Raw genomic sequence first — 20,354 nt, 5'->3', positions numbered from 1 at the left:
GGCTCAGTGGATAGAGCATCAGCCTGCAGACAGAAAGGTCGCAAGTTCGATTCCTGTTAAGGGCATGTACCTTGGTTATGGGCACATCACCAGTAGGGTGTGTGCAAGAGGTAGCTGGTTCATGTTTCTCTCTCATCAGTGTTTCTAGCTTTCTATCCATCTCTCTTCCTCTCTGTAAAAACTCAATAAAATATATTTTAAAAAATAAAATTAAAGTTAAAAAAATGAGGTCCCTGTGTCATTTACAAGGTTCTGCATGACCATGCCCAGCCCACCTGTCCAGCCCCATCCTACCCGACAAAATATTCAATGCACTTCATTCCAATGACTCAGTTAGTGGTCCAGCCCCTGCCAGACATGAACTCCTCGCGGGCAAAAACTGCAAATCTTAGACCCCGGGGCACCCCTGGCACCGAGCACTGTGCCAAGTGCACGGTCGGAAGTCCACAAATACAGACAGAGGAGGAACTCTCCCGCCTGAGGGTAGACAAAGGGGAGGAGGAGCCACCTTATTGGTCATACTACTTCCAGCCGACCCCCAACTTGCTAAAACTACCCTGCAAATGGCTATGGCCCGATGTTCCCAGAGCAGCCTTGGCAGAGCTGCCCACACCCCCTAAAAGTGTGCCTGTTCGAAGGGGGGCAGGCTACAGAGAAGAGACCCTGAGATCCTCATCCAAAGCACAGCCTTGCCTCAGGCCAGCAGGCTGACTGCTGGGCGGCCTCCCTAATCCCCCCACCCTACTCCAGCCCCTCCCCGAGACCACAGCTCACCTGCATGCATGGTGTTCTTAGGCAGGAGAGGGCCCCTGGGAGGAGACACAGAAGGAGGTCAAGTCAGGTGGAGAGTGGCCTTTTCAGTACTTACTGAGCAAAGCCTACAAGGAGGCAGACACACACACAGAGTCCCGGAAGTGAGACATTATTGTTTCATTATACACTTGAAGTGGCAGTCAAGGAGAGGAGGGTCACCCAGCCCAACGACCCTCAGGGCAGCCAAGACCGCCTGTTTATGCCACCCATCTGCCTCCCCCACCAACCCACCCCCATCGCTTCCCATTGTCTCCAGGACAGCATCCTCAATCCTTAGCAAAAGGCCTTTCTGTGTCTGGCCCCAACTCCCTTTCCACCCCTCTTGCCTATCCATACTCCCTGCCCCACTCCTTTCCACCATCCTCAATTCCTTTAGTTTTCCCAAGGAGTCGGGCTCCTGGGTTAAGTCTGGGCCTTCTAACGTTGGGCACCCCTTTCTCCAGCCTCCTTGCCTGGCTAGCACCACAGCTTCACCACCCCCAGATTTCGGCTCAAATGGTGAAAGCCTTCCAGGTCCCCCAGACAAGGGAGGTCCACACGTGAGTTCCCAATGGATCAGGTCCACTCCCCGTCTCTCAGCAGACGGGATCTGGTTCCCCCGCTAGACTATAAGACCCCTAAGAGTCTGGCACACAGTGAATGTTTAATAAATAAGCTTGTTGTTTCATCTTTTTATCTCTTCTTCATTCGCCCATCCATTCTTTCCCTAGCCGATTTGATCACTTATTCATTGATTTTTAAATCTTGCACTCGCTAAATCATTTGATCCACAAACTTTGCTGTGCATCTTTATAACTTGGCTTTGGAAAGGCCATAGATTTGGAGTCACGCTGTCCCAGGTTCAAATCCCAAGTCATCCTCTTACTAATATTAGCGAACTTGGGTAATAAGAGACTTTTCCCCCTCTGACCCTCTCTGACCCCCACTTCCCTGTCTCTAATATGGGAGCATAGAGCCTGCTACCTGGGGCCTTTGCACACAGCCCACCGAAGGCCTTCTATAAATGGTTGTGTGTTCTATTCCTCCCTGCCAGGCACTGGGCAGAGAGGAGGCAGCGGCTGTGCAGTGGGGAAGGGGAGGCAGAGCAGCGTGGGAGCTGCCTCCATTCCCAGCAAGCAGCTCGCGCACAGCCTTGCATCCTGCCTCGGAAGTGGGAAAGGCTCACTCACCATCGGCTCCGGAAGCATTTTTACCCTGAATCTGATTCAGTTTAAAATGCCAGGGTTCCTTGCTTGCAGTCCCTTTACAAAATGACTGTACTTAATTTTGCGTTCACAATTTTGTCTTCTTTAACTTAAAGAGGAGCCTCAAAATTATAATTAAACAGTACAAATATGTGATACCTTAATCAATAAAGAAATTTTAAAAATTTATAATTTAAAAAAAATTTAGGCTCCAAAAAGCCCTGGATCTTCCCTTGACCTCCCCTTCCGCCTGTGTATACACACACACACACACACACACACACACACACACACCGGTTATTAAAGAGAAGCATTTTCAACCTAGAAACAATAGGAATCAGTGCCAGCCTGAAGCAGTGAAAAGGTGTTGGAAAGCCTAGCTGGTGGGGGCTGTGGGAGAGAGTGACCTGTACCCCTCTGACCCCAGATGCACAATACCAGGTCACTGGCTGGGAAACTGCAGGTCTCAGCCCTGGCTGACTCTCCCTCTTCCATGAGAAAAGAGCAGATCTCCACTTCCCGCCCCACACACACACCGCGCGTGCTCACACACACACACACACACACACACACACACTTTCTCCTATTCCTGTAACCCTCCATCCTGCAATGACTTCAGAGCTGCCTGACAATTACTGAGGCCGCCCACGTTTGTCCTCCATTAAAGGGCCATTGTGTGCCCTGTCAGGTGTGGCTGTGTCATCCTGTGTACCAGAAGGTGGCAGGTTCAGGGAGGCAACCATAATCGATTGATCTCTCTCTCTCTCTCTCTCTCTCTCTCTCTCATCAATTAAAAAGGCCCAATCAGTGTAGTTCAGTTGGTTGAGCATGGTCACCTGCACCAAAAGGTCACTAGCTCGATTCCCGGTCAGTGCACATGCCTGGGTTTCTGGCTCAATCTCCAGTAGGGGGCATGCAGAAGGCAGATGATTGATGATGTTTCTCTCTCATCAATGTTTTTATCTCTCTCATCCTCTCCCTTTCTCTCTCTAAAAATCAATAAAAACATTTTAAAAGATTTTTTAAGGCCATTGTGCATTGAAAAGTGATGGTTCTTGAGGGACTTGGGTGGGCCCACCCAGGGGAGCTAAAGGAAGCTCACTACTATTTGACAGCCACATGCTACCTTTTGGCCTTTGCTCCAAAGCCGGAGCCGCAAACAGGGAGGGCAGAGGGCGGCCATAAAACAGCTAGTCCTGTCCACGACTAGAGAATCATTGACTGATTCTCATCGTGTCTTCCCCTCCTCAGTGAGCCCTGCCAGCCCCTTGTTGGCGCCCTCGGGGGGAGGCACTTTCAGCAGGTCTTCCAGTTCCTCGCTGAGGAACACGATTATGAGATGTATGGGCCCAGAATGTTAGGCACTCATGTATGTGCACATACACACGCATGCCAGTGCACACATACATCTGGCATTAGGACATCTCATATCTAGACAATCCAAATCACAACATGCCATCTTTTCCCAAATTGGATCCTTCTATTCTCTTCCATTGAAAGAAACTGGCACCACTGTCCAAGCCAAAAACTATCATCCTTGACAGCTCTCTCCCTCACTTGCTGCATTCGATTTAGCCAAGCTCTGTTCATTCTGGCTCCAGAAAAGCTCCTAAATATATTACCGTGTAGAAAGGAAGATAGATAGATTATAAATGATAGATAGATGAAAGATAGATAGATAGATAGATAAACAGATAGATGATAGATAGATAGATAGATAGATAGATAGATAGATAACAGATAGATGATAGATAGATAGATAGATAGATAGATACAATAGATAATGGATAAACTATGATGATGAAGATAGATAGATAGATAGATAGATAGATAGATAGACAGGTGATAGATAGATGACAGATGATTGATAAATAGATAGATATATAGATAGATGATAGATAGATGATAAATGACAGATAGATAAATGACAGATAGATGACAGATAGATGATAGATAGATCTAATCTTCCCATGTCTCTATCACTACTGCCAGACCCCAGTGAAGCCCCCATTGCCTCGGAGCTGGTTTTGGAATTGCCCTCTCCCCTCTCGACAATGGTCTCAAATTGAGCCACAAAGATCTTCCTTTAAAATTTCATTCAACACAAACTGGTAGTTACAAAATAGTCACGGGATGTGAAGTAAAGCATAAGGAAGATAGTTAATAATATTGCGATAACTATGTATGGTGCTTCCGGGTTATCTGCCTTCTCTTTCCCCCAGTCTATGACACTCCCTTTCTGGTCTTCCCGCTCTCTTCTCCTTCACCTGCGCCCAATCCCCACCCACCACACTCTCAGAACTTGAGAATCTAAACTTTCTCCATGAGCCTTGGGCTGCTGATGGAAAGTTCAATGTGTTACCTCCACCTGGGGCATCCACATGGTAACTGAAAATTTAGCTGTAAGCCAAAGGTATGACGTTCTAACTGTGGAATCACAGCCAGAGGGAGAGAGGTCTACCCAGGGGGGTGGGGTCTAGGTGGTAACCCTTGGACCGTGAAGGCCCCCACCCCGGGGACTCTCCCAGAGCCGCCTCCCGTCTTACCTAGGCTCCCCGAGCCCAGGCCAGTGGTACAGGCTTTGTGAGGTCACCAGGTCTTAGGAGTTCCCAGCCAATAGGGCCCCGGCATTTTAGGGGGAAGCAGTTAGGTGTTCTTCGGAGAGGCTGGTGAGCCAGGCAAGTGGAATAGGGAAACAGACATACTTAAAGGGCCAAGTGGTTTATAGCCTTCTAGTGAATCACAAAATCCTATCTTTCCTAACCAAGGACACTTAAGAGTAAATGGTTTACTCATCTCCTCCCAACCAGAGGATAAATAGCTTAAATTACTCAGTGAGATAGATAGCAGATATCCAATCAATGACATTTCTGCCAACCACACCCAAGGACAAGGGAATAAATCTCATCGTGCCCCATCAGCATAAAGCTGATGAATATTCTATTGAGATCAGCCCCTAAGATCTCCTCTATGTACTAGTGACCTGGTGCACAGATTCCTCTACATTGAAAGAAAATTAATTAGAAGGTGGCCCGTCTGTCTCACCCAGGCCCGTCCCATAGCCAACCTCTGGCAGCACCTGGGTGGCACCATTGCTCGAAATGCTTCTGCAGAATAAGTGGGATCCCTCTGGCAAGTGGGGTCCCTCAGCCTGGCCTGCGGGGATCGGGCCAAAACCGGCTCTCCAACTTCCTCTGAGGGGTCTCAGAATGTGAGAAGGCACTCTGTAAAGTTGCTGTCATACAGGGTGTGGAATGCAAACACAAGTGTGCAGTAAACCAGATTCAGGGCCGACAGTGCCCCAGCAACAACATAACCCACAGCCAAAGGTGGAACTGTGCAGCCTCTCAAGGAATCAGGCTCCATCCTCTCTGTTTTCAGGGTGCATCACCTGAGAACCACTGCTGCCATGTCACTGCAGCTCGGCAGCTCCAGCATTGAGCATCTGCCCCCTGGTGGTCAGTGTGCATCATAGTGACTGGTCAGATGGTCAGGCACTTAGAATATTAGCCTTTTATATATATGTAGACTAGAGACGGATTTGCACCAGTGGGGTCCCTCAGCCTGGCCTTCACTCTCTCACAATCGGGGACCCCTCTGGGATGTCAGACTGCTGGTTTCAGCCTGATCCCCGCAAATCAAGCTTGAGGAACCCCAATGATGCATAAATCCATGCACCAGCCCTCTAGTATACATCTAAGATCTTTGGTTAATCTCTTCCCGCCCTCCCCTCTCCCCACTTCCCTCTGAGATTCATCAGTCTGTTCCATGTTTCCATGCCTGTGGTTTCTGCTCCTGCATTGAGCATCTGCCCCCTAGTGGTCAATATGTGTCATAGCTACCGGATGGTCAGCCAGTTGGCCAGTCACATATATATATATATATATATATATATATATATATATATATATAGAGAGAGAGAGAGAGAGAGAGAGAGAGAGAGAGAGAGAGAGAGAGAGAGACTAGGGGCCCAGTGTATAAATTCGTGCACCTTGAAAGGAACTGTGGGCCACAAGGCTGCAGTAGACACAGGGGCAGGTCTCAGCCCATCCTTTGTGCCCTTGCCCAGACCCTCCCAGTCCCCTTTCTGCCAGCAGCCCTGCTCCCATGCACTGACAGTGCCAGCTCCACTGGAGCAATTGAGGTCAGTGCCAGCAGCAGGTACAAGCAGGGCCAGTGCTATCAGCAAGTGTGAGCAGCGACTGCTGCCCTGATTGCCCCTCAGGAGCAGGGGGAGGTGGAGAAGCCCTCAGGAGCAATCAGAGCAAGCAGCCACCAGTCTCACCTGCTGATGGTGTCAAGTGATTCGGAATGACACTGGGCACCAGCAGCAGGTGTGAGCGGGACCAGCACTGGAAGTGGTGCAAGTGGCAGCTCTGGCACTGGCAGCGGGTACGAGTGCCAGGCAGGACCACAGTGCACAGGAGCAAAGAATTTTCAATAACCACCAGAGGCTTGCCCCAATGACAGTGATCAGCACCCCACCTTGGTCTGGCACCCCAGCTTACCTGCTCCACCATCCTGCCATAGCCAACGCCCAGCATGTTCTGCACACACCCCCTGGTGGTCAGCGCACATCATAGCAACCAGCTGTTCAGTTCCGCCATTTGGTCTATTGGCATATTAGCCTTTTATTACATAGGATATAATAAATTTCAGAGAAGAAGGGAAAGGAAGAGAGAGATAGAAACATCAATGATAAGAATCATTGACTGGCTACCTCCTGCACGCCCCCTACTGGGGATCAAACCCACAACCCCAGGTATGTGCCCCTGACTGGAATCGAACCCGGGACCCTTCAGTCCATAGGCCTACCCTCTATCCACTAAGCCAAACCAGCTAGGGCAGTGGTTGGCAAACTGCAGCTCACGAGCCACATGCGGCTCTTTGGGCCCTTGAGTTTTTAGCAAAGGCCAGCAAAGGAGTGCTTTAATTAAGTTAATAACAATGTATCTACCTATATAGTTTAAGTTTAAAAGATTTGGCTCTCAAAAGAAATTTCAATCGTTGTACTGCTGATATTTGGCTCTGTTGATTAATGAGTTTGCTGACCACTGAGCTAGGGCAACTCCCAGCTTTAAAACCCTCAAGAAGTTCTCACTTGAGCAGCACATATACTAAAATTGGAATGATACAGAGATGAGCATGGCCCCTGCACAAGGATGACAGACAAATTTGTAAAGTTTTCCATAGTTAAAAAAAAAAAAGAAAGAAAACCTCAAGAGGAAGGACCCAGCACACTCTCCCGCCAGGACACACCTGCAGCTTCTGGGCCCCCTCTTCTTACCCTCAGGCACGGTGCCTTTCTCTTTCCCTCTCCTAGCTTCAAGGGCCCTTCTTTTGCTTCTGTAACTTGTTTCCTGAGTCCATTTCTTCTGTGGCTCATTTCTACCTCTGTAACTTTCTAAATAAACTTTTTCTTATAATTTGAATTCTTGGCTCTGAATCTTTTTTTTTAATATATTTTTTATTGATTTTATACAGAGAGGAAGGGAGAGAGATAGAGTTAGAAACATCGATGAGAGAGAGTCATCGATCAGCTGCCTCTTGCACACCCCCCACTGGGGATATGCCCGCAACCAAGGTACATGCCCTTGACCGGAATCGAACCCGGGACCCTTCAGTCCCCAAGCCGACGCTCTATCCATTTTGCCAAACCAGTCCCGGCTGAATCTTTTTTTTTTTTTTTTTTTTTTTTAATAATGCCTCTTATTTTATTTTATTTTATATATTTTATTGATTTTTTACAGAGAGGAAGATAGAGGGATAGAGTTAGAAACATCGATCAGCTGCCTCCTGCACACCCCCTACTGGGGATGTGCCTGCAACCAAGATACATGCCCTTGATCGGAATCAAACCCGGGACCCCTCAGTCCTCAGGACGACGCTCTATCCACTGAGCCAAACCGGTTTCGGCGGCTCTGAATCTTTCTTTGCAGAACTCAAGAACCAAGCTCCATTGGTTGCATGCTCAAACCCTGGGCCCCAGTCAGGGTGCCTGCAGGAGACAACCAACTGACGTGTCTATCTCTCTCTCCCTCTCATTCTCCTTTCCTCTCTGAAGTCAATAAAAATATTTTTTTTTAAAAAGAACTGAGACGTCAAAACTGGTTTGGCTCAGTGGATAGAGCGTCGGCCTGCGAGCCTCAGGTTCGATTCCGGTCAAGGCCATGTACCTTGGTTGCGGGTACATCCCCGGTAGGGGGTGTGCAGGAGGCAGCTGATCGATGTTCCTCTCTCATCAATGTTTCAAACCCTCTCCCTTCCTCTCTATAAAAAAATCAATAAAATTATATATTTAAAAAAAAAGAAAAAAAAAGAACTGAGATCCTAGCTGATTTGGCTCAGTGAATAAAGCATTGGCCTACAGACTGAAGGGTCCCGGGTTTCATTCCAGTCAAGGGCACATCCCTGGGTGGCAGGCTCGATCCCAAGGAGGGGGTGTTCAGCAGATCAATGATTCCCTCTCATCACTGATGTTTCTATCTGTCTCCCTTTTCCTTCCTCTCTGAAATCAATAAAAATATGTATTTTTAAAAAGAACCGAGGTACAGTCTCACCACCAACATCACTGGCTACACTTCCAAAGAAGGATCTGTCTCCAGACCCTCCACCACCGCCTGGAAATGACTTCACTCAAATAAAGACATAATTCCTGGGCCTGTGCCCACGCCTCTCCACAAAAGCCCCATTGACTTTATGCCTCTGTTTGCCTGGGTCTCAGAACATGAGGGTTTGGGGTGCAGCTACCTGGGGTGGAATCCCACGCACAGTGTGGTGAGGGCAAAGAGCTTCCCAACCAGGGAGTCTGAGGAGGTAACAAGCCCACAGAGGGAAAGGACTGGCCCAAAGTCAAAAGCCAGGACACTGCCTGCAGTGCCTTCCCTCCCTCCTCCTCCACCCTGTCTCCCTGCACCGGGCACCCGTAAAGGTGGAGCAGGAAGGGAATGAGGGCGGGCTCAGAAGTGAAACCTAGATTCCATGATAAGGATGAGCTTAATAACTAAGCTAATTAAGATTACCCGTGACTAGATAGGAACACATCACTGGGGCCCTGGCCAGTGTGGCTCAGTGATTGGAACACCGACCAGAGCAATGAAGTCACATGGTTGAGTCCCTGTCAAGGTCACCAACCTGGGTTGCAGGTTCAATCCCAGGCCCTGGTTGGGAATCAGGGTAAGTGCAGGAGACAACCAATTGATGTGTCTCTCTCACATTGATGTTTCTCTCCCCCCCCAGCCCCCTTCCATTCTCTCTAAAAATTCAATGGAAAAAAATCCTCAGGTGAGGATTAACAACAACAAAAATGTCACTGGCACCACTCAAAACAATAATGTAGCCCTAGCTGGTTTGGCTCAGTGGATAGAGTGTCTGCCTGTGGACAGAAGGGTCCCAGGTTCGATTCCGGTCAAGGGCACATGCCCAGGTTGCGGGTTTGATCCCCAGTGGGGAGCATGCAGGAGGCAGCCAGTCAATGATTCTCTCTCATCAGTGATGTTTCTATCTTCTCTCTCCCTCTCCCTTCCTCTCTGAAATCAATAAAAATTAAAAAGTAAATAAATAAATAAAACAGCTCTGCCCAACAGCCATAGCCAGGGCTCCAGCCTCCACGCAGGAGAAGGGTCCCTGCCAAGCAGATTGTAGGTCCCTGCACCAACAAGGCTGGAACGCACAGCATCAGCCGCCGAGAAGGCCAGAGACTAGTCAGTGAACACCTCTGCTCCCCCTGGTCCATGCCCTCGCTGACCCTGGTAAAGCAACCAAGAAGCCTTGGTATGGGTGGAGGGGGGGAACCTTGGTTTGGGAGCAACACAAACATTGTCTACCTCATAAGCAATGATCAAGTTCTTGTCTAGGTTAAATAATGCAGAAATTGGTGATGAGGCCCCCATACATCACTGCTGAGAGTAGGTAGTCTAACTTTAAATTAAAGCAATACACAATGGCTTCTTCCACACAAGGACAAGCCTTGCACTAATGTTTCTCAAAAACCAACTATGCCTCCAGTTCTAGGTAGCCCCAGGTTAAGAGGTTTAAAAACAACAAACCCAAACCATTCCTATGTCAGAGCCAGGGTAATAAAGGAAGTGGGTGCAAGACACCCTCTATTCAGTGTCAATGGAGGAAAAGCTCTAGATGCCGGTGGGTGTGAGCACATTCAAGCCACGGGGTTTGAGATCATGGGTCCATGGCGTTGTTTCTCCCCTTCCATCACTGGGAGGTCCATCCACCTTGGGCGGCGTGAAGGTTGCTGGCTCTTTGGCCATCGGGCGGCCTGCATGTGCTCCAGTTCCATTGGAGAGGCTCCTGGGCTCCTCTGTGGGGCTGGGTGGCAAAGCCTCAGAATCAGACTTGTGGAGGGATCTTGGTCCAAAGAGGCTCCATTTACCTGCTGCGTTTCTGTCTTTATGGCAGAATCCATGGTGCTAAGAATTGGGCCAGTCAGGCTGTGGAAGAGCCAGAAGAGAACCAGCCTGCCACTAGGGATTGAGCCCGAAACCCAGGCATGTGCCCTTGACTGGAACCGAATCTGGGACCCTTCACTCCGCAGGCCAGTGCTCTATCCACTGGGCAAAACCAGCCAGGGCTCACAGTATCTAGTTTCTCCACCAGATAAAAAGGTCCCTTTTCTCTGAAATCAATAAAAATGTAATTTAATAAATATAAATTTAAAAACCATGATACTTTCTTTTCCCCATTTTTCTGAACTTTCCCATATTTTTGTACCATTTTTATAAGGGGAAAAGATGAGCTTTTATTTTTCCTCCTAAGAGAGCCTACTCATCCTTCAAGGTCCAGGTCACATGCGAGCCTCCCAGCGGCCTTGGCCAGGGGCCCACTCTGGGGAGCAGACCCCAGCTAGTGGGTGCCCAACGTCCCCAAGCTGGAATAAGGAACAACCACTTCTGAGGTCATTCTCGGCTGCTTTGCCCCATACTCGTGGGCTTCCTTCTGAAGAGGGGAGGGAAGGGGATGCTGCCTCACAGAAGCTGGCGGGCAGGCCCAGGGGGCAGGACCTCCTGCAGCACCAGCCCCACAGGTTGCTCCACATCTGATATTGGTGCTTCCTGACAAGCTCCCTATCCGTCAGGGCCGTGGTCGACAAACTGCAGTTCTCGAGCCACATGCGGCTCTTTGGCCCCTTGAGTGTGGCTCTTCCACAGAATACCACGTGTGGGCGCGCACGTACAATATGATTGAAACTTCGTGGCCCATGCGCAGAAGTTGGTTTTCGGCTCTCAAGAGAAATTTCAATCGTTGTACTGCTGATATTTGTCTCTGTGGACTAATGAGTTTGCCGACCACTGTGTCAGGGGATGGGCGAGCAAAGTAACCCAGGTAACTGATCACGGAGCTCAAGCCTCAAGCAGCTCATCAATGATTCTCTTATCATTGAGCATTTGATTGTTCTGAGCAGAACGGTGTGGGAAGTCACGTGGCTCTGTCGGGTTGGGCACTGCTCAAACAAGATGGCCAAGATGCTAAGAGAAGTTGGGCTTTCTCAAGCCATTTTCAATGCCAGCTTCCAGAATCACCCTCCAAAATGCAAAGCTGAGTGCATCTCAAGTCAAAAGATGGATTCCACCTACCTGCGCACGCTCGCAGATCTAATTCGCTTGATTAAGCAATTCGTGAATCAGCTGCATCCATCAAGCAATTAGAGAAGGGCGCTCCTAGGGGCTGTACAAAATGGAAGGTTGTTATGGGCAGAAAAAGGGTGGGCCTCAGACGTTAGGAGAGTCGATTATTTCTGGCAAAGTCCCCTTTTCTTAGAGGAAGGCAGGAAATCTTACTAGGAAGGTTTTGTCGGCAGCAGGTTGGGGAAAGGGAGCTATTAAGCAAAGAAAAGAAAGGATTATGTTGGGACCGTGATGCTTTTTCTTTGAGGAGAGAGAAGGGAAGGGTTTTTTTCCAAGCAGACTGCCTCTTATTATGGCCGTGGTCTGCTCGCAAGCCACATGCGGCTCTTCCACAAAATACTACCGCCTGGGCGAGTCTATTTTGAAGAAGTGGCGTTAGAAGAAGTTTTAAGTTTAAAAAATTTGACTCTCAAAAGAAATTTCAATCGTTGTACTGTTGACATTTGGCTCTGTTGACTAATGAGTTTGCCGACCACTGTACTCTGGGAATGGAGAGGGGCCAGGGGACAGATGACCTTACAGGTGCTTGACCAGAAAATTCCACACTGGTTGATGAAGATCTAATGTTTCTGGGAAAGGCTGGAATTATAGTTACGTCGGGTATTAAATCTAGGACTTCCAGCATGAGGGACAATACTTGGGGCCTTGGTTTTCTGCTAACACCTGCTTATCTCACCGGGGAAGGCTCCCGTCACCCCCAGGTTGTGTGGCAGGCTGTGAGGCAGACATGAGCACAGCAAGGACGATGGGCCAGCTACACACAGAAGGTCACCAGTTGGAAAGCCCTGAGTTGGAAAGCAATGGGAAAAACTGGGAAAACAAAGACCTTGCCCCAAGGTAACCTTTCCTCTCCGGCATATCGCTAATCATATGGTTTAGACCCCTGACCTTTCATATCGCTGGTCATGCGGTTTAGACCCTCCTCTGACCCTCTCCCATCCCTTCCGCGCCCCCCCCCATGCAAGTCACGTGGTAGGTCCCCTTAGAGGAGGGACAAGGGGGCCCGGAAATAGCCTCATGGGGACCCCTCCCGCCCCCCACAAGCCCTTGCACAACCACTTCCTTAAGCCAGTGGTTGGCAAACTCATTAGTCAACAGAGCCAAATGTCAACAGTACAACGATTGAAATTTCTTTTGAGAGCCAAATTTTTTTAACTTAAACTTCTTCTAATGCCACTTCTTCAAAATAGACTCGCCCAGGCCATGGTATTTTGTGGAAGAGCCACACTCAAGGGGCCAAAGAGCCGCATGTGGCTCGCGAGCCGCAGTTTGCCGACCACGGCCTTGAGCATTAAGCCCTAGTAATGACATCTAGGCCTCAGCTGTGTTTCCACTCCAGGCCCAGAAAAGCAGCAAAACCAGAGAGAGCTACAGCATCGCTGCAGTCAGGACCAGCTGCACTGACTACTGTCTCCCTGCCCCAGCACGGACCAATCAGCAGAAGCCAGGAGCCTGCAGGGGACACACCTGGAAAGCTAATGAATGTTCTGCTGAGATCCTCCCTGGGAGGGTCCCCGAACTCTCCACCTCTGGGGAGCTGAAGAACCCAGTTGAGCTCCGAGCTCAGCCACCTTTCCCCACCCCATCCCCCAGGCAGGTTCTCCTCGCCTCCCTTTTTCCTAAACTCCAAGAGCCCTTCCTTTGCCTCTGGGATGTTTCCTGAGCTCATTTCTCCACTTCTACCTCTGTGGCTTTCTAAATGAACTTTCTCTAGAGCAGTGTTTCCCAAACTTCTCTCATGATGAGAATCACCTGGTGGAGTTGTTAAAACACAGATTCCTGAATCCCAACTAAGAAGTGCTAAACTAGAATTTTTGGGAACATATAGGTAAAATTGTATACTTAACTAGTGCTCTAAGACAGATGTTATATACAGAGCACTAAGTTAGGTATGCAATTTTACCTATATGTTCTCAAAAATTCTAGTTTAGCACTTCTTAGTTGGGATTCAGGAATCTGTGTTTTAACAACTCCACCAGGTGATTCTCATCATGAGAGAAGTTTGGGAAACACTGCTCTAGAGTTTGAGTCTCGGCTCAGGATTCTTAGCCAGAACCCAACTACCGATGGCCAAACCACGGTCCGTCTGACTCCACCAGTCTAACACCTGGTGCTGTTTTCACCACCAACAGTTGGAGCCAAGTTCACTATCGGGGCAACCCAAGCCCCGCTCACCTCCCAGGCTCCCCCCACCCCCACCCCCAGAGCACCCTGTGAGCGGGAGTAGCTAGCCGCTGTTGAGCTTGAGGGCCTGGGGAGCTGGACCCAATGGGGCCTGCTTCCCTGGGAAGTGGCAGCATTCACGGGCGCCCCGGGGGACTGCAGCATCGCCCCACCGAGGGGGTCACACCCTCCCTCCCCTGGGTTTTCAAACTCCCAGGGAACCACGGTCCACTCCATCCACTCACTAGACTTGCGGCGGTGAGGGCAGAGGAGTAGACAATGAAGGGGCAATTCCCCTGCTGGGTGCATGCGCAGGAGAAGCCAGGCTGGCACAGGGGAGGTGCTTCTACCACGAGGCACGGCAGCAGGAACCGAAGGGCAGGGCCTTGCCTGGAAAATGGATCAGATTGCATGGGGAGACAGACCCCAGAAGATCTCGGAAACGGGCTGGTTAGGGAAGGCCCTAAGCACCAGAGGGATTGGGAAATTGTCGGGTTATTCTGAAAGGGTGCCTGGTCCTTCCCAAGCCCCCGGTAATACAATCCAAGCTTAACAAAGAGAGCGCTCGCTCTCTCTCTCTCTGCCCATAGCATGCGTTTGGCGTGCACTCACGTGCTCTCTGCATAGCGGGCATGTGGGCCTAGCAACTGCCTAGGGTCTGGCAGCCACGTGGGCCTGGGCGCAGCACCAGCGGAAGCAGAGCCGGGAGCAGACTAAGCTGGCCAGATGGGGACAGCAGGGCGCTGGCCCTATTTCAGGGCCGGGTGCAGACCAGGCTGGACTTTGCCACCCGGGGGGGGGGGGGGGGGTGCGGATGGAGGGGATGAAGCCAGGACAGTCCTTTGTGTTTGCTCCAACCTCAGTAAACCTCCCCACCACACACATCCTCCCACGCATGGTCCCCGAAATGCTTTTCTTACCACACCACAAGGACCCCATTTCCAACGGCAACACCCCCATTGACCACCCCGTGATCCAGGCTCACTGCCCTGCTCATGTCCCTGAGCAAGCCCTGCGTGTTCCCACACACTCTGCTCCCTTGTCTGGACTGTCCTTCCCCGGCCTCTGACCCGCACGATGCCCCAAGTTCTCCGTGACTCTCCTGAAAGTCACCCGTCCTCCTCTGGACTCCTCATCCCCTGTGTCTATTTAACCCATCATCCCCCCCCCCCCCTTCTGGGGCCTGACATCAGTCCACTCTCCCAGGCTGAGCCCCTCCAGCAGCACCACCTCCAGAATGCCTGCTCCATCTGAGACGCTGGAGCCCCCTGCACCCCCCATTCCTTCTCTCCTCCATGACAGAAGGTCATGGGCTGCAGGTGGGTCCCAGAGCCAGCACAGTGCTAGGCACAGAGTAGGGCTCAGAACCTTAGTTGCCAAAAGTCCCTCTTCCCTAAGACACAGCCGGCAGAGCCCTCAGAACCCAGAGAGGAGCTTGCTGCATCCGAGGGGCGGGGGTGGGGGGGGGGGGGCGGGGGGGGTGACTCGAGAATGGGGGATGGGCAGCACACACCCTCCTGGGAGGAAAGACCAGGCCCTTATCTAAGGTGACCAGACGTCCTGCTTTTGGCGGGACAGTCCCGATTTTCAACAATTTGTCCCGCGTCCCGCGGCGTTTTAAAAAAATCCCGATTTTTGGAAAGAATGCACAACAGGCTAGGGAACGGCGGGAGAATGGGAAGGAAGTATACGGTTTTCTCGGCGGCCACGTGGCTATTTAGCCAGGATATGAGTTTTATATTATTTTTGTTAATTTTATAATGTTAAACTTTAATAATAACAAATAATTGTTGAGAACTGATTACCGAGAACTACTTATCAAAGTTCCCATTGTTGATCAGTTGTTAGAATTCAACCACCATTGTTTGGACTTAATGAACAATGGCATTTTTGGGGATTGGCAAAGACCAAAACATTTTGTAACTGTCTCTCAGATGATACACATCGTACTGCGTGCTAGTAAGCTAGTTAAACAAGTGATGCCATTACAAATCAGCTATTCAGATAATTTAGGTAATTTACTTATTTATTTATTTATTTATTTCATAAACACATAAATTTTCTTGAATTTAGCAGACAGTACTCGTATTATTTATATTTTATAGTGGCAGCAAAAAGTCTAGCGCCGGCCTTGAAAGTGACACTATACATAATTTTTATTTATTTATTATATTTGTAAATTGTACTTAAGTTGAAATTTAAAAATATATATTACAATACTATTTTTGCATTCTATGAAAATTTTTGTTGCTCCATATAGACCAAATTTTTAATCAAGAACCCCCTCACCCCCCACCCCCTGCCCCGGTCAATGGTGTCCCGCTTTACCAATGTTAAAATCTGGTCACCTTACCCTCTCCCCACTCTGCTGCTCACCCACTCCTGTTCCCTTAGCTGAAAATAGGGTGATGCTGCCTCCCCCTTACGAGTGTCATGCCATCTAAATAAACAAGCAACGCTAATACAAAGGCTGTTTGCCCAGTCAGGGTGGTTCAGTGATTGAGCCTCGACCCATGAATCAGGAGGTCATGGTTCAATTCCCTGGTCAGGGCATATGCCCAGTTTGTGGGCCTGAACTCCAGTAAGGGGCGTGCAGGAGGCAGCCAATAGATGCTTTTCTCTCATCAATGTTTCTCTCTCTCCCTCTCCCCTCTTCTTTCTAAAATCAATAAAAACATATTTTTTTTTAAATAAATAAAATGAAAGGCTGTACATGGAGAAACATTCTTAACTGTGAGACCTAAGTTCTGGATTTTTCTTTCAAAAAGAGGTCTGTCCAGCATTGGTGTTAAACATTATAACCCCTCCAAAGTGACCATCCCATTGTAAGGAGTCCATGGACACTGTCCTCACCAATATCGCCATCCATCTAATTGTCAAATCCGGCGGCACTTTGCTGTCCTTACAGGACTCTGCTCCCGGCATAGCTGACCCCCTTTCTTCCTGAAGGGACCCTGCATTCGCTCCTGGGACCTCTCCCCCCCCTTCATTCTGCCCCACTCTTCTCGGCCACTTCCTCTTCTGCCCTGATTCCCGTGGTCCACGTCTACTCTCTGGGCCTTGGGCAGGAAAGATGCTCACATCCTTGTCTTTGGTCCCGAGCCCCAGACCCCTATATTGAGTGTCCTCCTGGGCAGCTCCTGGGGGCTGACCCACAGCCCAGGACTCCACAGGACCTGAACCAACCCCCCGCCCAACTTGCTCCCCACTTGCAGGCTCCCTCCATTTGCCCGTCGTTCATTCTTCTAGACACTCTTACACACATAGATACACCTGAAGTCACCAGGGGCCCTGCTGGATTTCTCTGTGAACCTCTGCAAGCTGACGTCCTTGTGCCCATTACAGGTGCTTTTTGGACTCATTTAAACTAAGGTGACCAGACGTCCCGCTTTTGGCAGGACAGTCCCAATTTTTAACAATTTGTCCCTCGTCCCTCAGCGTTTTTAAAAAGTCCCAATTTAGCCGAAGCCAGTTTAGCTCAGTGTAAAGCATCAGTCTGTGGACTGAAAGGTCCCGGGTTTGATTCCAGTCAAGGGCATGTACATTGGTTGCGGGCACATCCCTGGTGGGGGGTGTTCAGGAGGCAGCTGGTCGATGTTTCTCTCTCGTCGACATTTCTAGCTCTCTATCCCTCTCCCTTCCTCTCTGTAAAAAAAAAAAAAAAAGTCCCAATTTTTGGAAAGAATGCACAACAAGCTAGGGAACAGTGGGAGAACAGGGAATATATGGTTTCCAGCAGCCATGTGGCTATTTAGCCAGGATATGAGTTTTATATTATTTTTGTTAATTTTATAATGTTAAACTTTAATAATAACAAATAATTGTTGAGAACTGATTATCAAGAACTACTTATCAAAGTTCGCATTGTTGATCAGTTGTTAGAATTCGACCACCATTGTTTGGACTTAATGAACAATGGCATTTTTGGGGATTGGCAACGACGAAAACATTTTGTAACTGTCTCTCAGACGATACACATTGTACTGTGTGCTAGTAAGCTAGTTAAACAAGTGATGTCATTACAAATCAGCTATTCAGATAATTTAGGTAAGTAATTTATTTATTTATTTCATAAATACATAAATTTTCTTGAATTTAGCAGAGACTACTCATATTATTTATATTTTATACTGGCAGCAAAAAGTCTAGTGCTGGCCTTGAAAGTGACACAACTATACATAATTTTTTATTTATTTATTATATTTATAAATTATACTTATGTTGAAATTTAAAAATATATATTACAATACTATTTTTGCGTTCTATGAAAATTTTTGTTGCTCCATCTAGAACAATTTTTTTTTAATAGAAACATGTTTTTAATATATTTTATTGATTTTTTACAGAGAGGAAGAGAGAGGGATAGAGTTAGAAACATCGATGAGAGAATCATCAATGAGCTGCCTTTTGTACCCCCCCACCCCCCCACCCCCGCCGCCCCACTGGGGATGTGCCCGCAACCAAAGTACATGCCCTTGACTGGAATCAAACCCAGGACCTTTCAGACCGCAGGCAGATGCTCTATCCATTGAGCCAAACCGGTTTCGGCTAGACCAAATTTTTAATCAAGAAACCGCCCCCCCCCCCAATGGTGTCCCGCTTTACCAATGTTAAAATCTGGTCACCTTAATTTAAACGCCAAGGTAGCTGAAGTCGGGACAGACTCTCACTTCCTTCCCATGCCAGGGGCCCAGGACACCCTCAGTTGGAGACGGTAACTCAATCTCTCCCCATGGACTTGTTGCCCCAGGTCAGCGTGCCAGGCCTATCGGCTTATCTCAGGTAGATAGACTATCGGCCACAATCTGGGGTGGAAGAAAAAGCCAGTTCCTTAGGCAGACCTAATCTGTCCTTATCGCCAACACCGACCAGATCTTCTTGACTCCCTAGGGCAGGGCAGAAAGAGGAAGGGCCCATCCACCGGCCTCCTTTTACTAATGGGGGAGCCGGGACGGAGAAGGGAAGACGCTTGTTGTAGGTCTCTAGATCCCTGCTTTCCCAACTCCCAGGCCGGGCAGAGAGGCCGGTGGTGGGGGCTCCGGCCAACATCCTCTGCTGCCTCTTCATGTGCTCAAAGTTCACAGTCAGGGTGACAGGATTTTCTGCTTGACCCGTTAAGATCCTGGGAGGGAGCGGGAAGGAGAGGAGGGTGGGGAGGAGGGAGGAGCTCCACACTCCACCGCTGCCTAAAGGAGCTCCGGGCCCCGGAGAGAAAAGGTGCTGCTGGGAGCTCCTGTCTCCCCCCCAATCCGAGCTGCAGAGCTTTCGGGACTCTGGGCCCAGAGGAGGAGGGAGCCACGCTCCGAGAGAGGTCGCCATGGCGAAGTGCTCAAGCAAGTGGGCCATTGCGGGCGCTGCCAGTGTGCTCCTCGTGATCGTCCTCGGAATGGTCCTGGGCTTCACGCTGCTGTGGGTTCACCAGCCAGGTAGGTCCCTCCCCACCCTGCCCTTAGCTTTGCTCCCCGCATCGGTCACGCCTTGTCCCCACCAAGGCAGACCTCATCTGTCCTCGTCACCCAGCCTTCTGGTCCTCGGCCACAGCTGTGGTGGCCTTCTCTCCCATCCCACATCCCCACCAAGATTCAGCTCCATTTGCCTCTCCCCTTACCAACCACACCAAGATCTCTCCCCCCGAAGGAAGGTCCCATTGGCCTTCTTTCCCTCCTCCTTCACCAGGCTTCCGTTGCCTGAAAATCACACCAAGTCTTGGTCTCCAGCCCTGACCTCCCTCCTGTGCCCCCGATAGGCGGTCCTTCCTGGAGGTGATGTGGGCATCTCAGACTCGGTGCACTGAGCCAAACTCACCCTTTCCCCGGGGAGCAGCCTCCCCTCACCCTCTGCCTCTCGTCTGTCTCCTCGGGCCCTTCGCCTTGAGGCATCTGCTTTCTGCCCTCCATGGGCTCCCTACCACCTAGCCTTCCCAGGCACCCGGCTCCTCCTGGACCCCTGACGTGGCCCTCTCCCTCCCACACGGCCTCTCCACCACCAGTGAGATCTTCCTAAACACAGAGCTCACCCGCTGCCCTCCGCGCACGCCCTGCTCCTTTGCTGTCAGTCAAGGCCATTTACAACCTGATCACCAAGCCGTTTATCAGTCTGGCCCTCTTCCATTTCTCTGCATTCCACCTGTACGGAGCCAAAGTTCAGTCCCTATTTCCTACAGTCAAGCCTTTGCTTATAGTGTCCTTTCTGGTGGAATCACCTATCCCCCCTTCCCTGTCAATTTATGTCCATCCATCAAGGTGCCCCATAAATGTTCCCTTCTCTTAAGTTCCTTGACTGCTCTGGGCTGGTTCAGAGCCTCCTTCACCCAGGAGCCCACGTACTTCTCTCTCCCCAGCACTGGTGATTGGGGTCCCCCCGTCTCTCTGCTGGATGACATGCTGGACACGCCCTGGAGCCCAGAGAGGGAGGGTGGTGAGCAGACGGGGTCGTGCTGGGGGCAGAAAGAACTGATGCTGATATCACCTTGGCCTTCCTTCCAGTCTGTACGCAAGATGCAGTTTGTCGACCAGATGCAGACATGCTGGACTACTTGCTGAGCCTGGGCCAG

Source organism: Pipistrellus hanaki, assembly GCF_964339955.1.
Source record: "Pipistrellus hanaki genome assembly, chromosome: 2".
NCBI lineage: Eukaryota > Metazoa > Chordata > Mammalia > Chiroptera > Vespertilionidae > Pipistrellus > Pipistrellus hanaki.
This window is presented reverse-complemented; position numbering follows the sequence as displayed.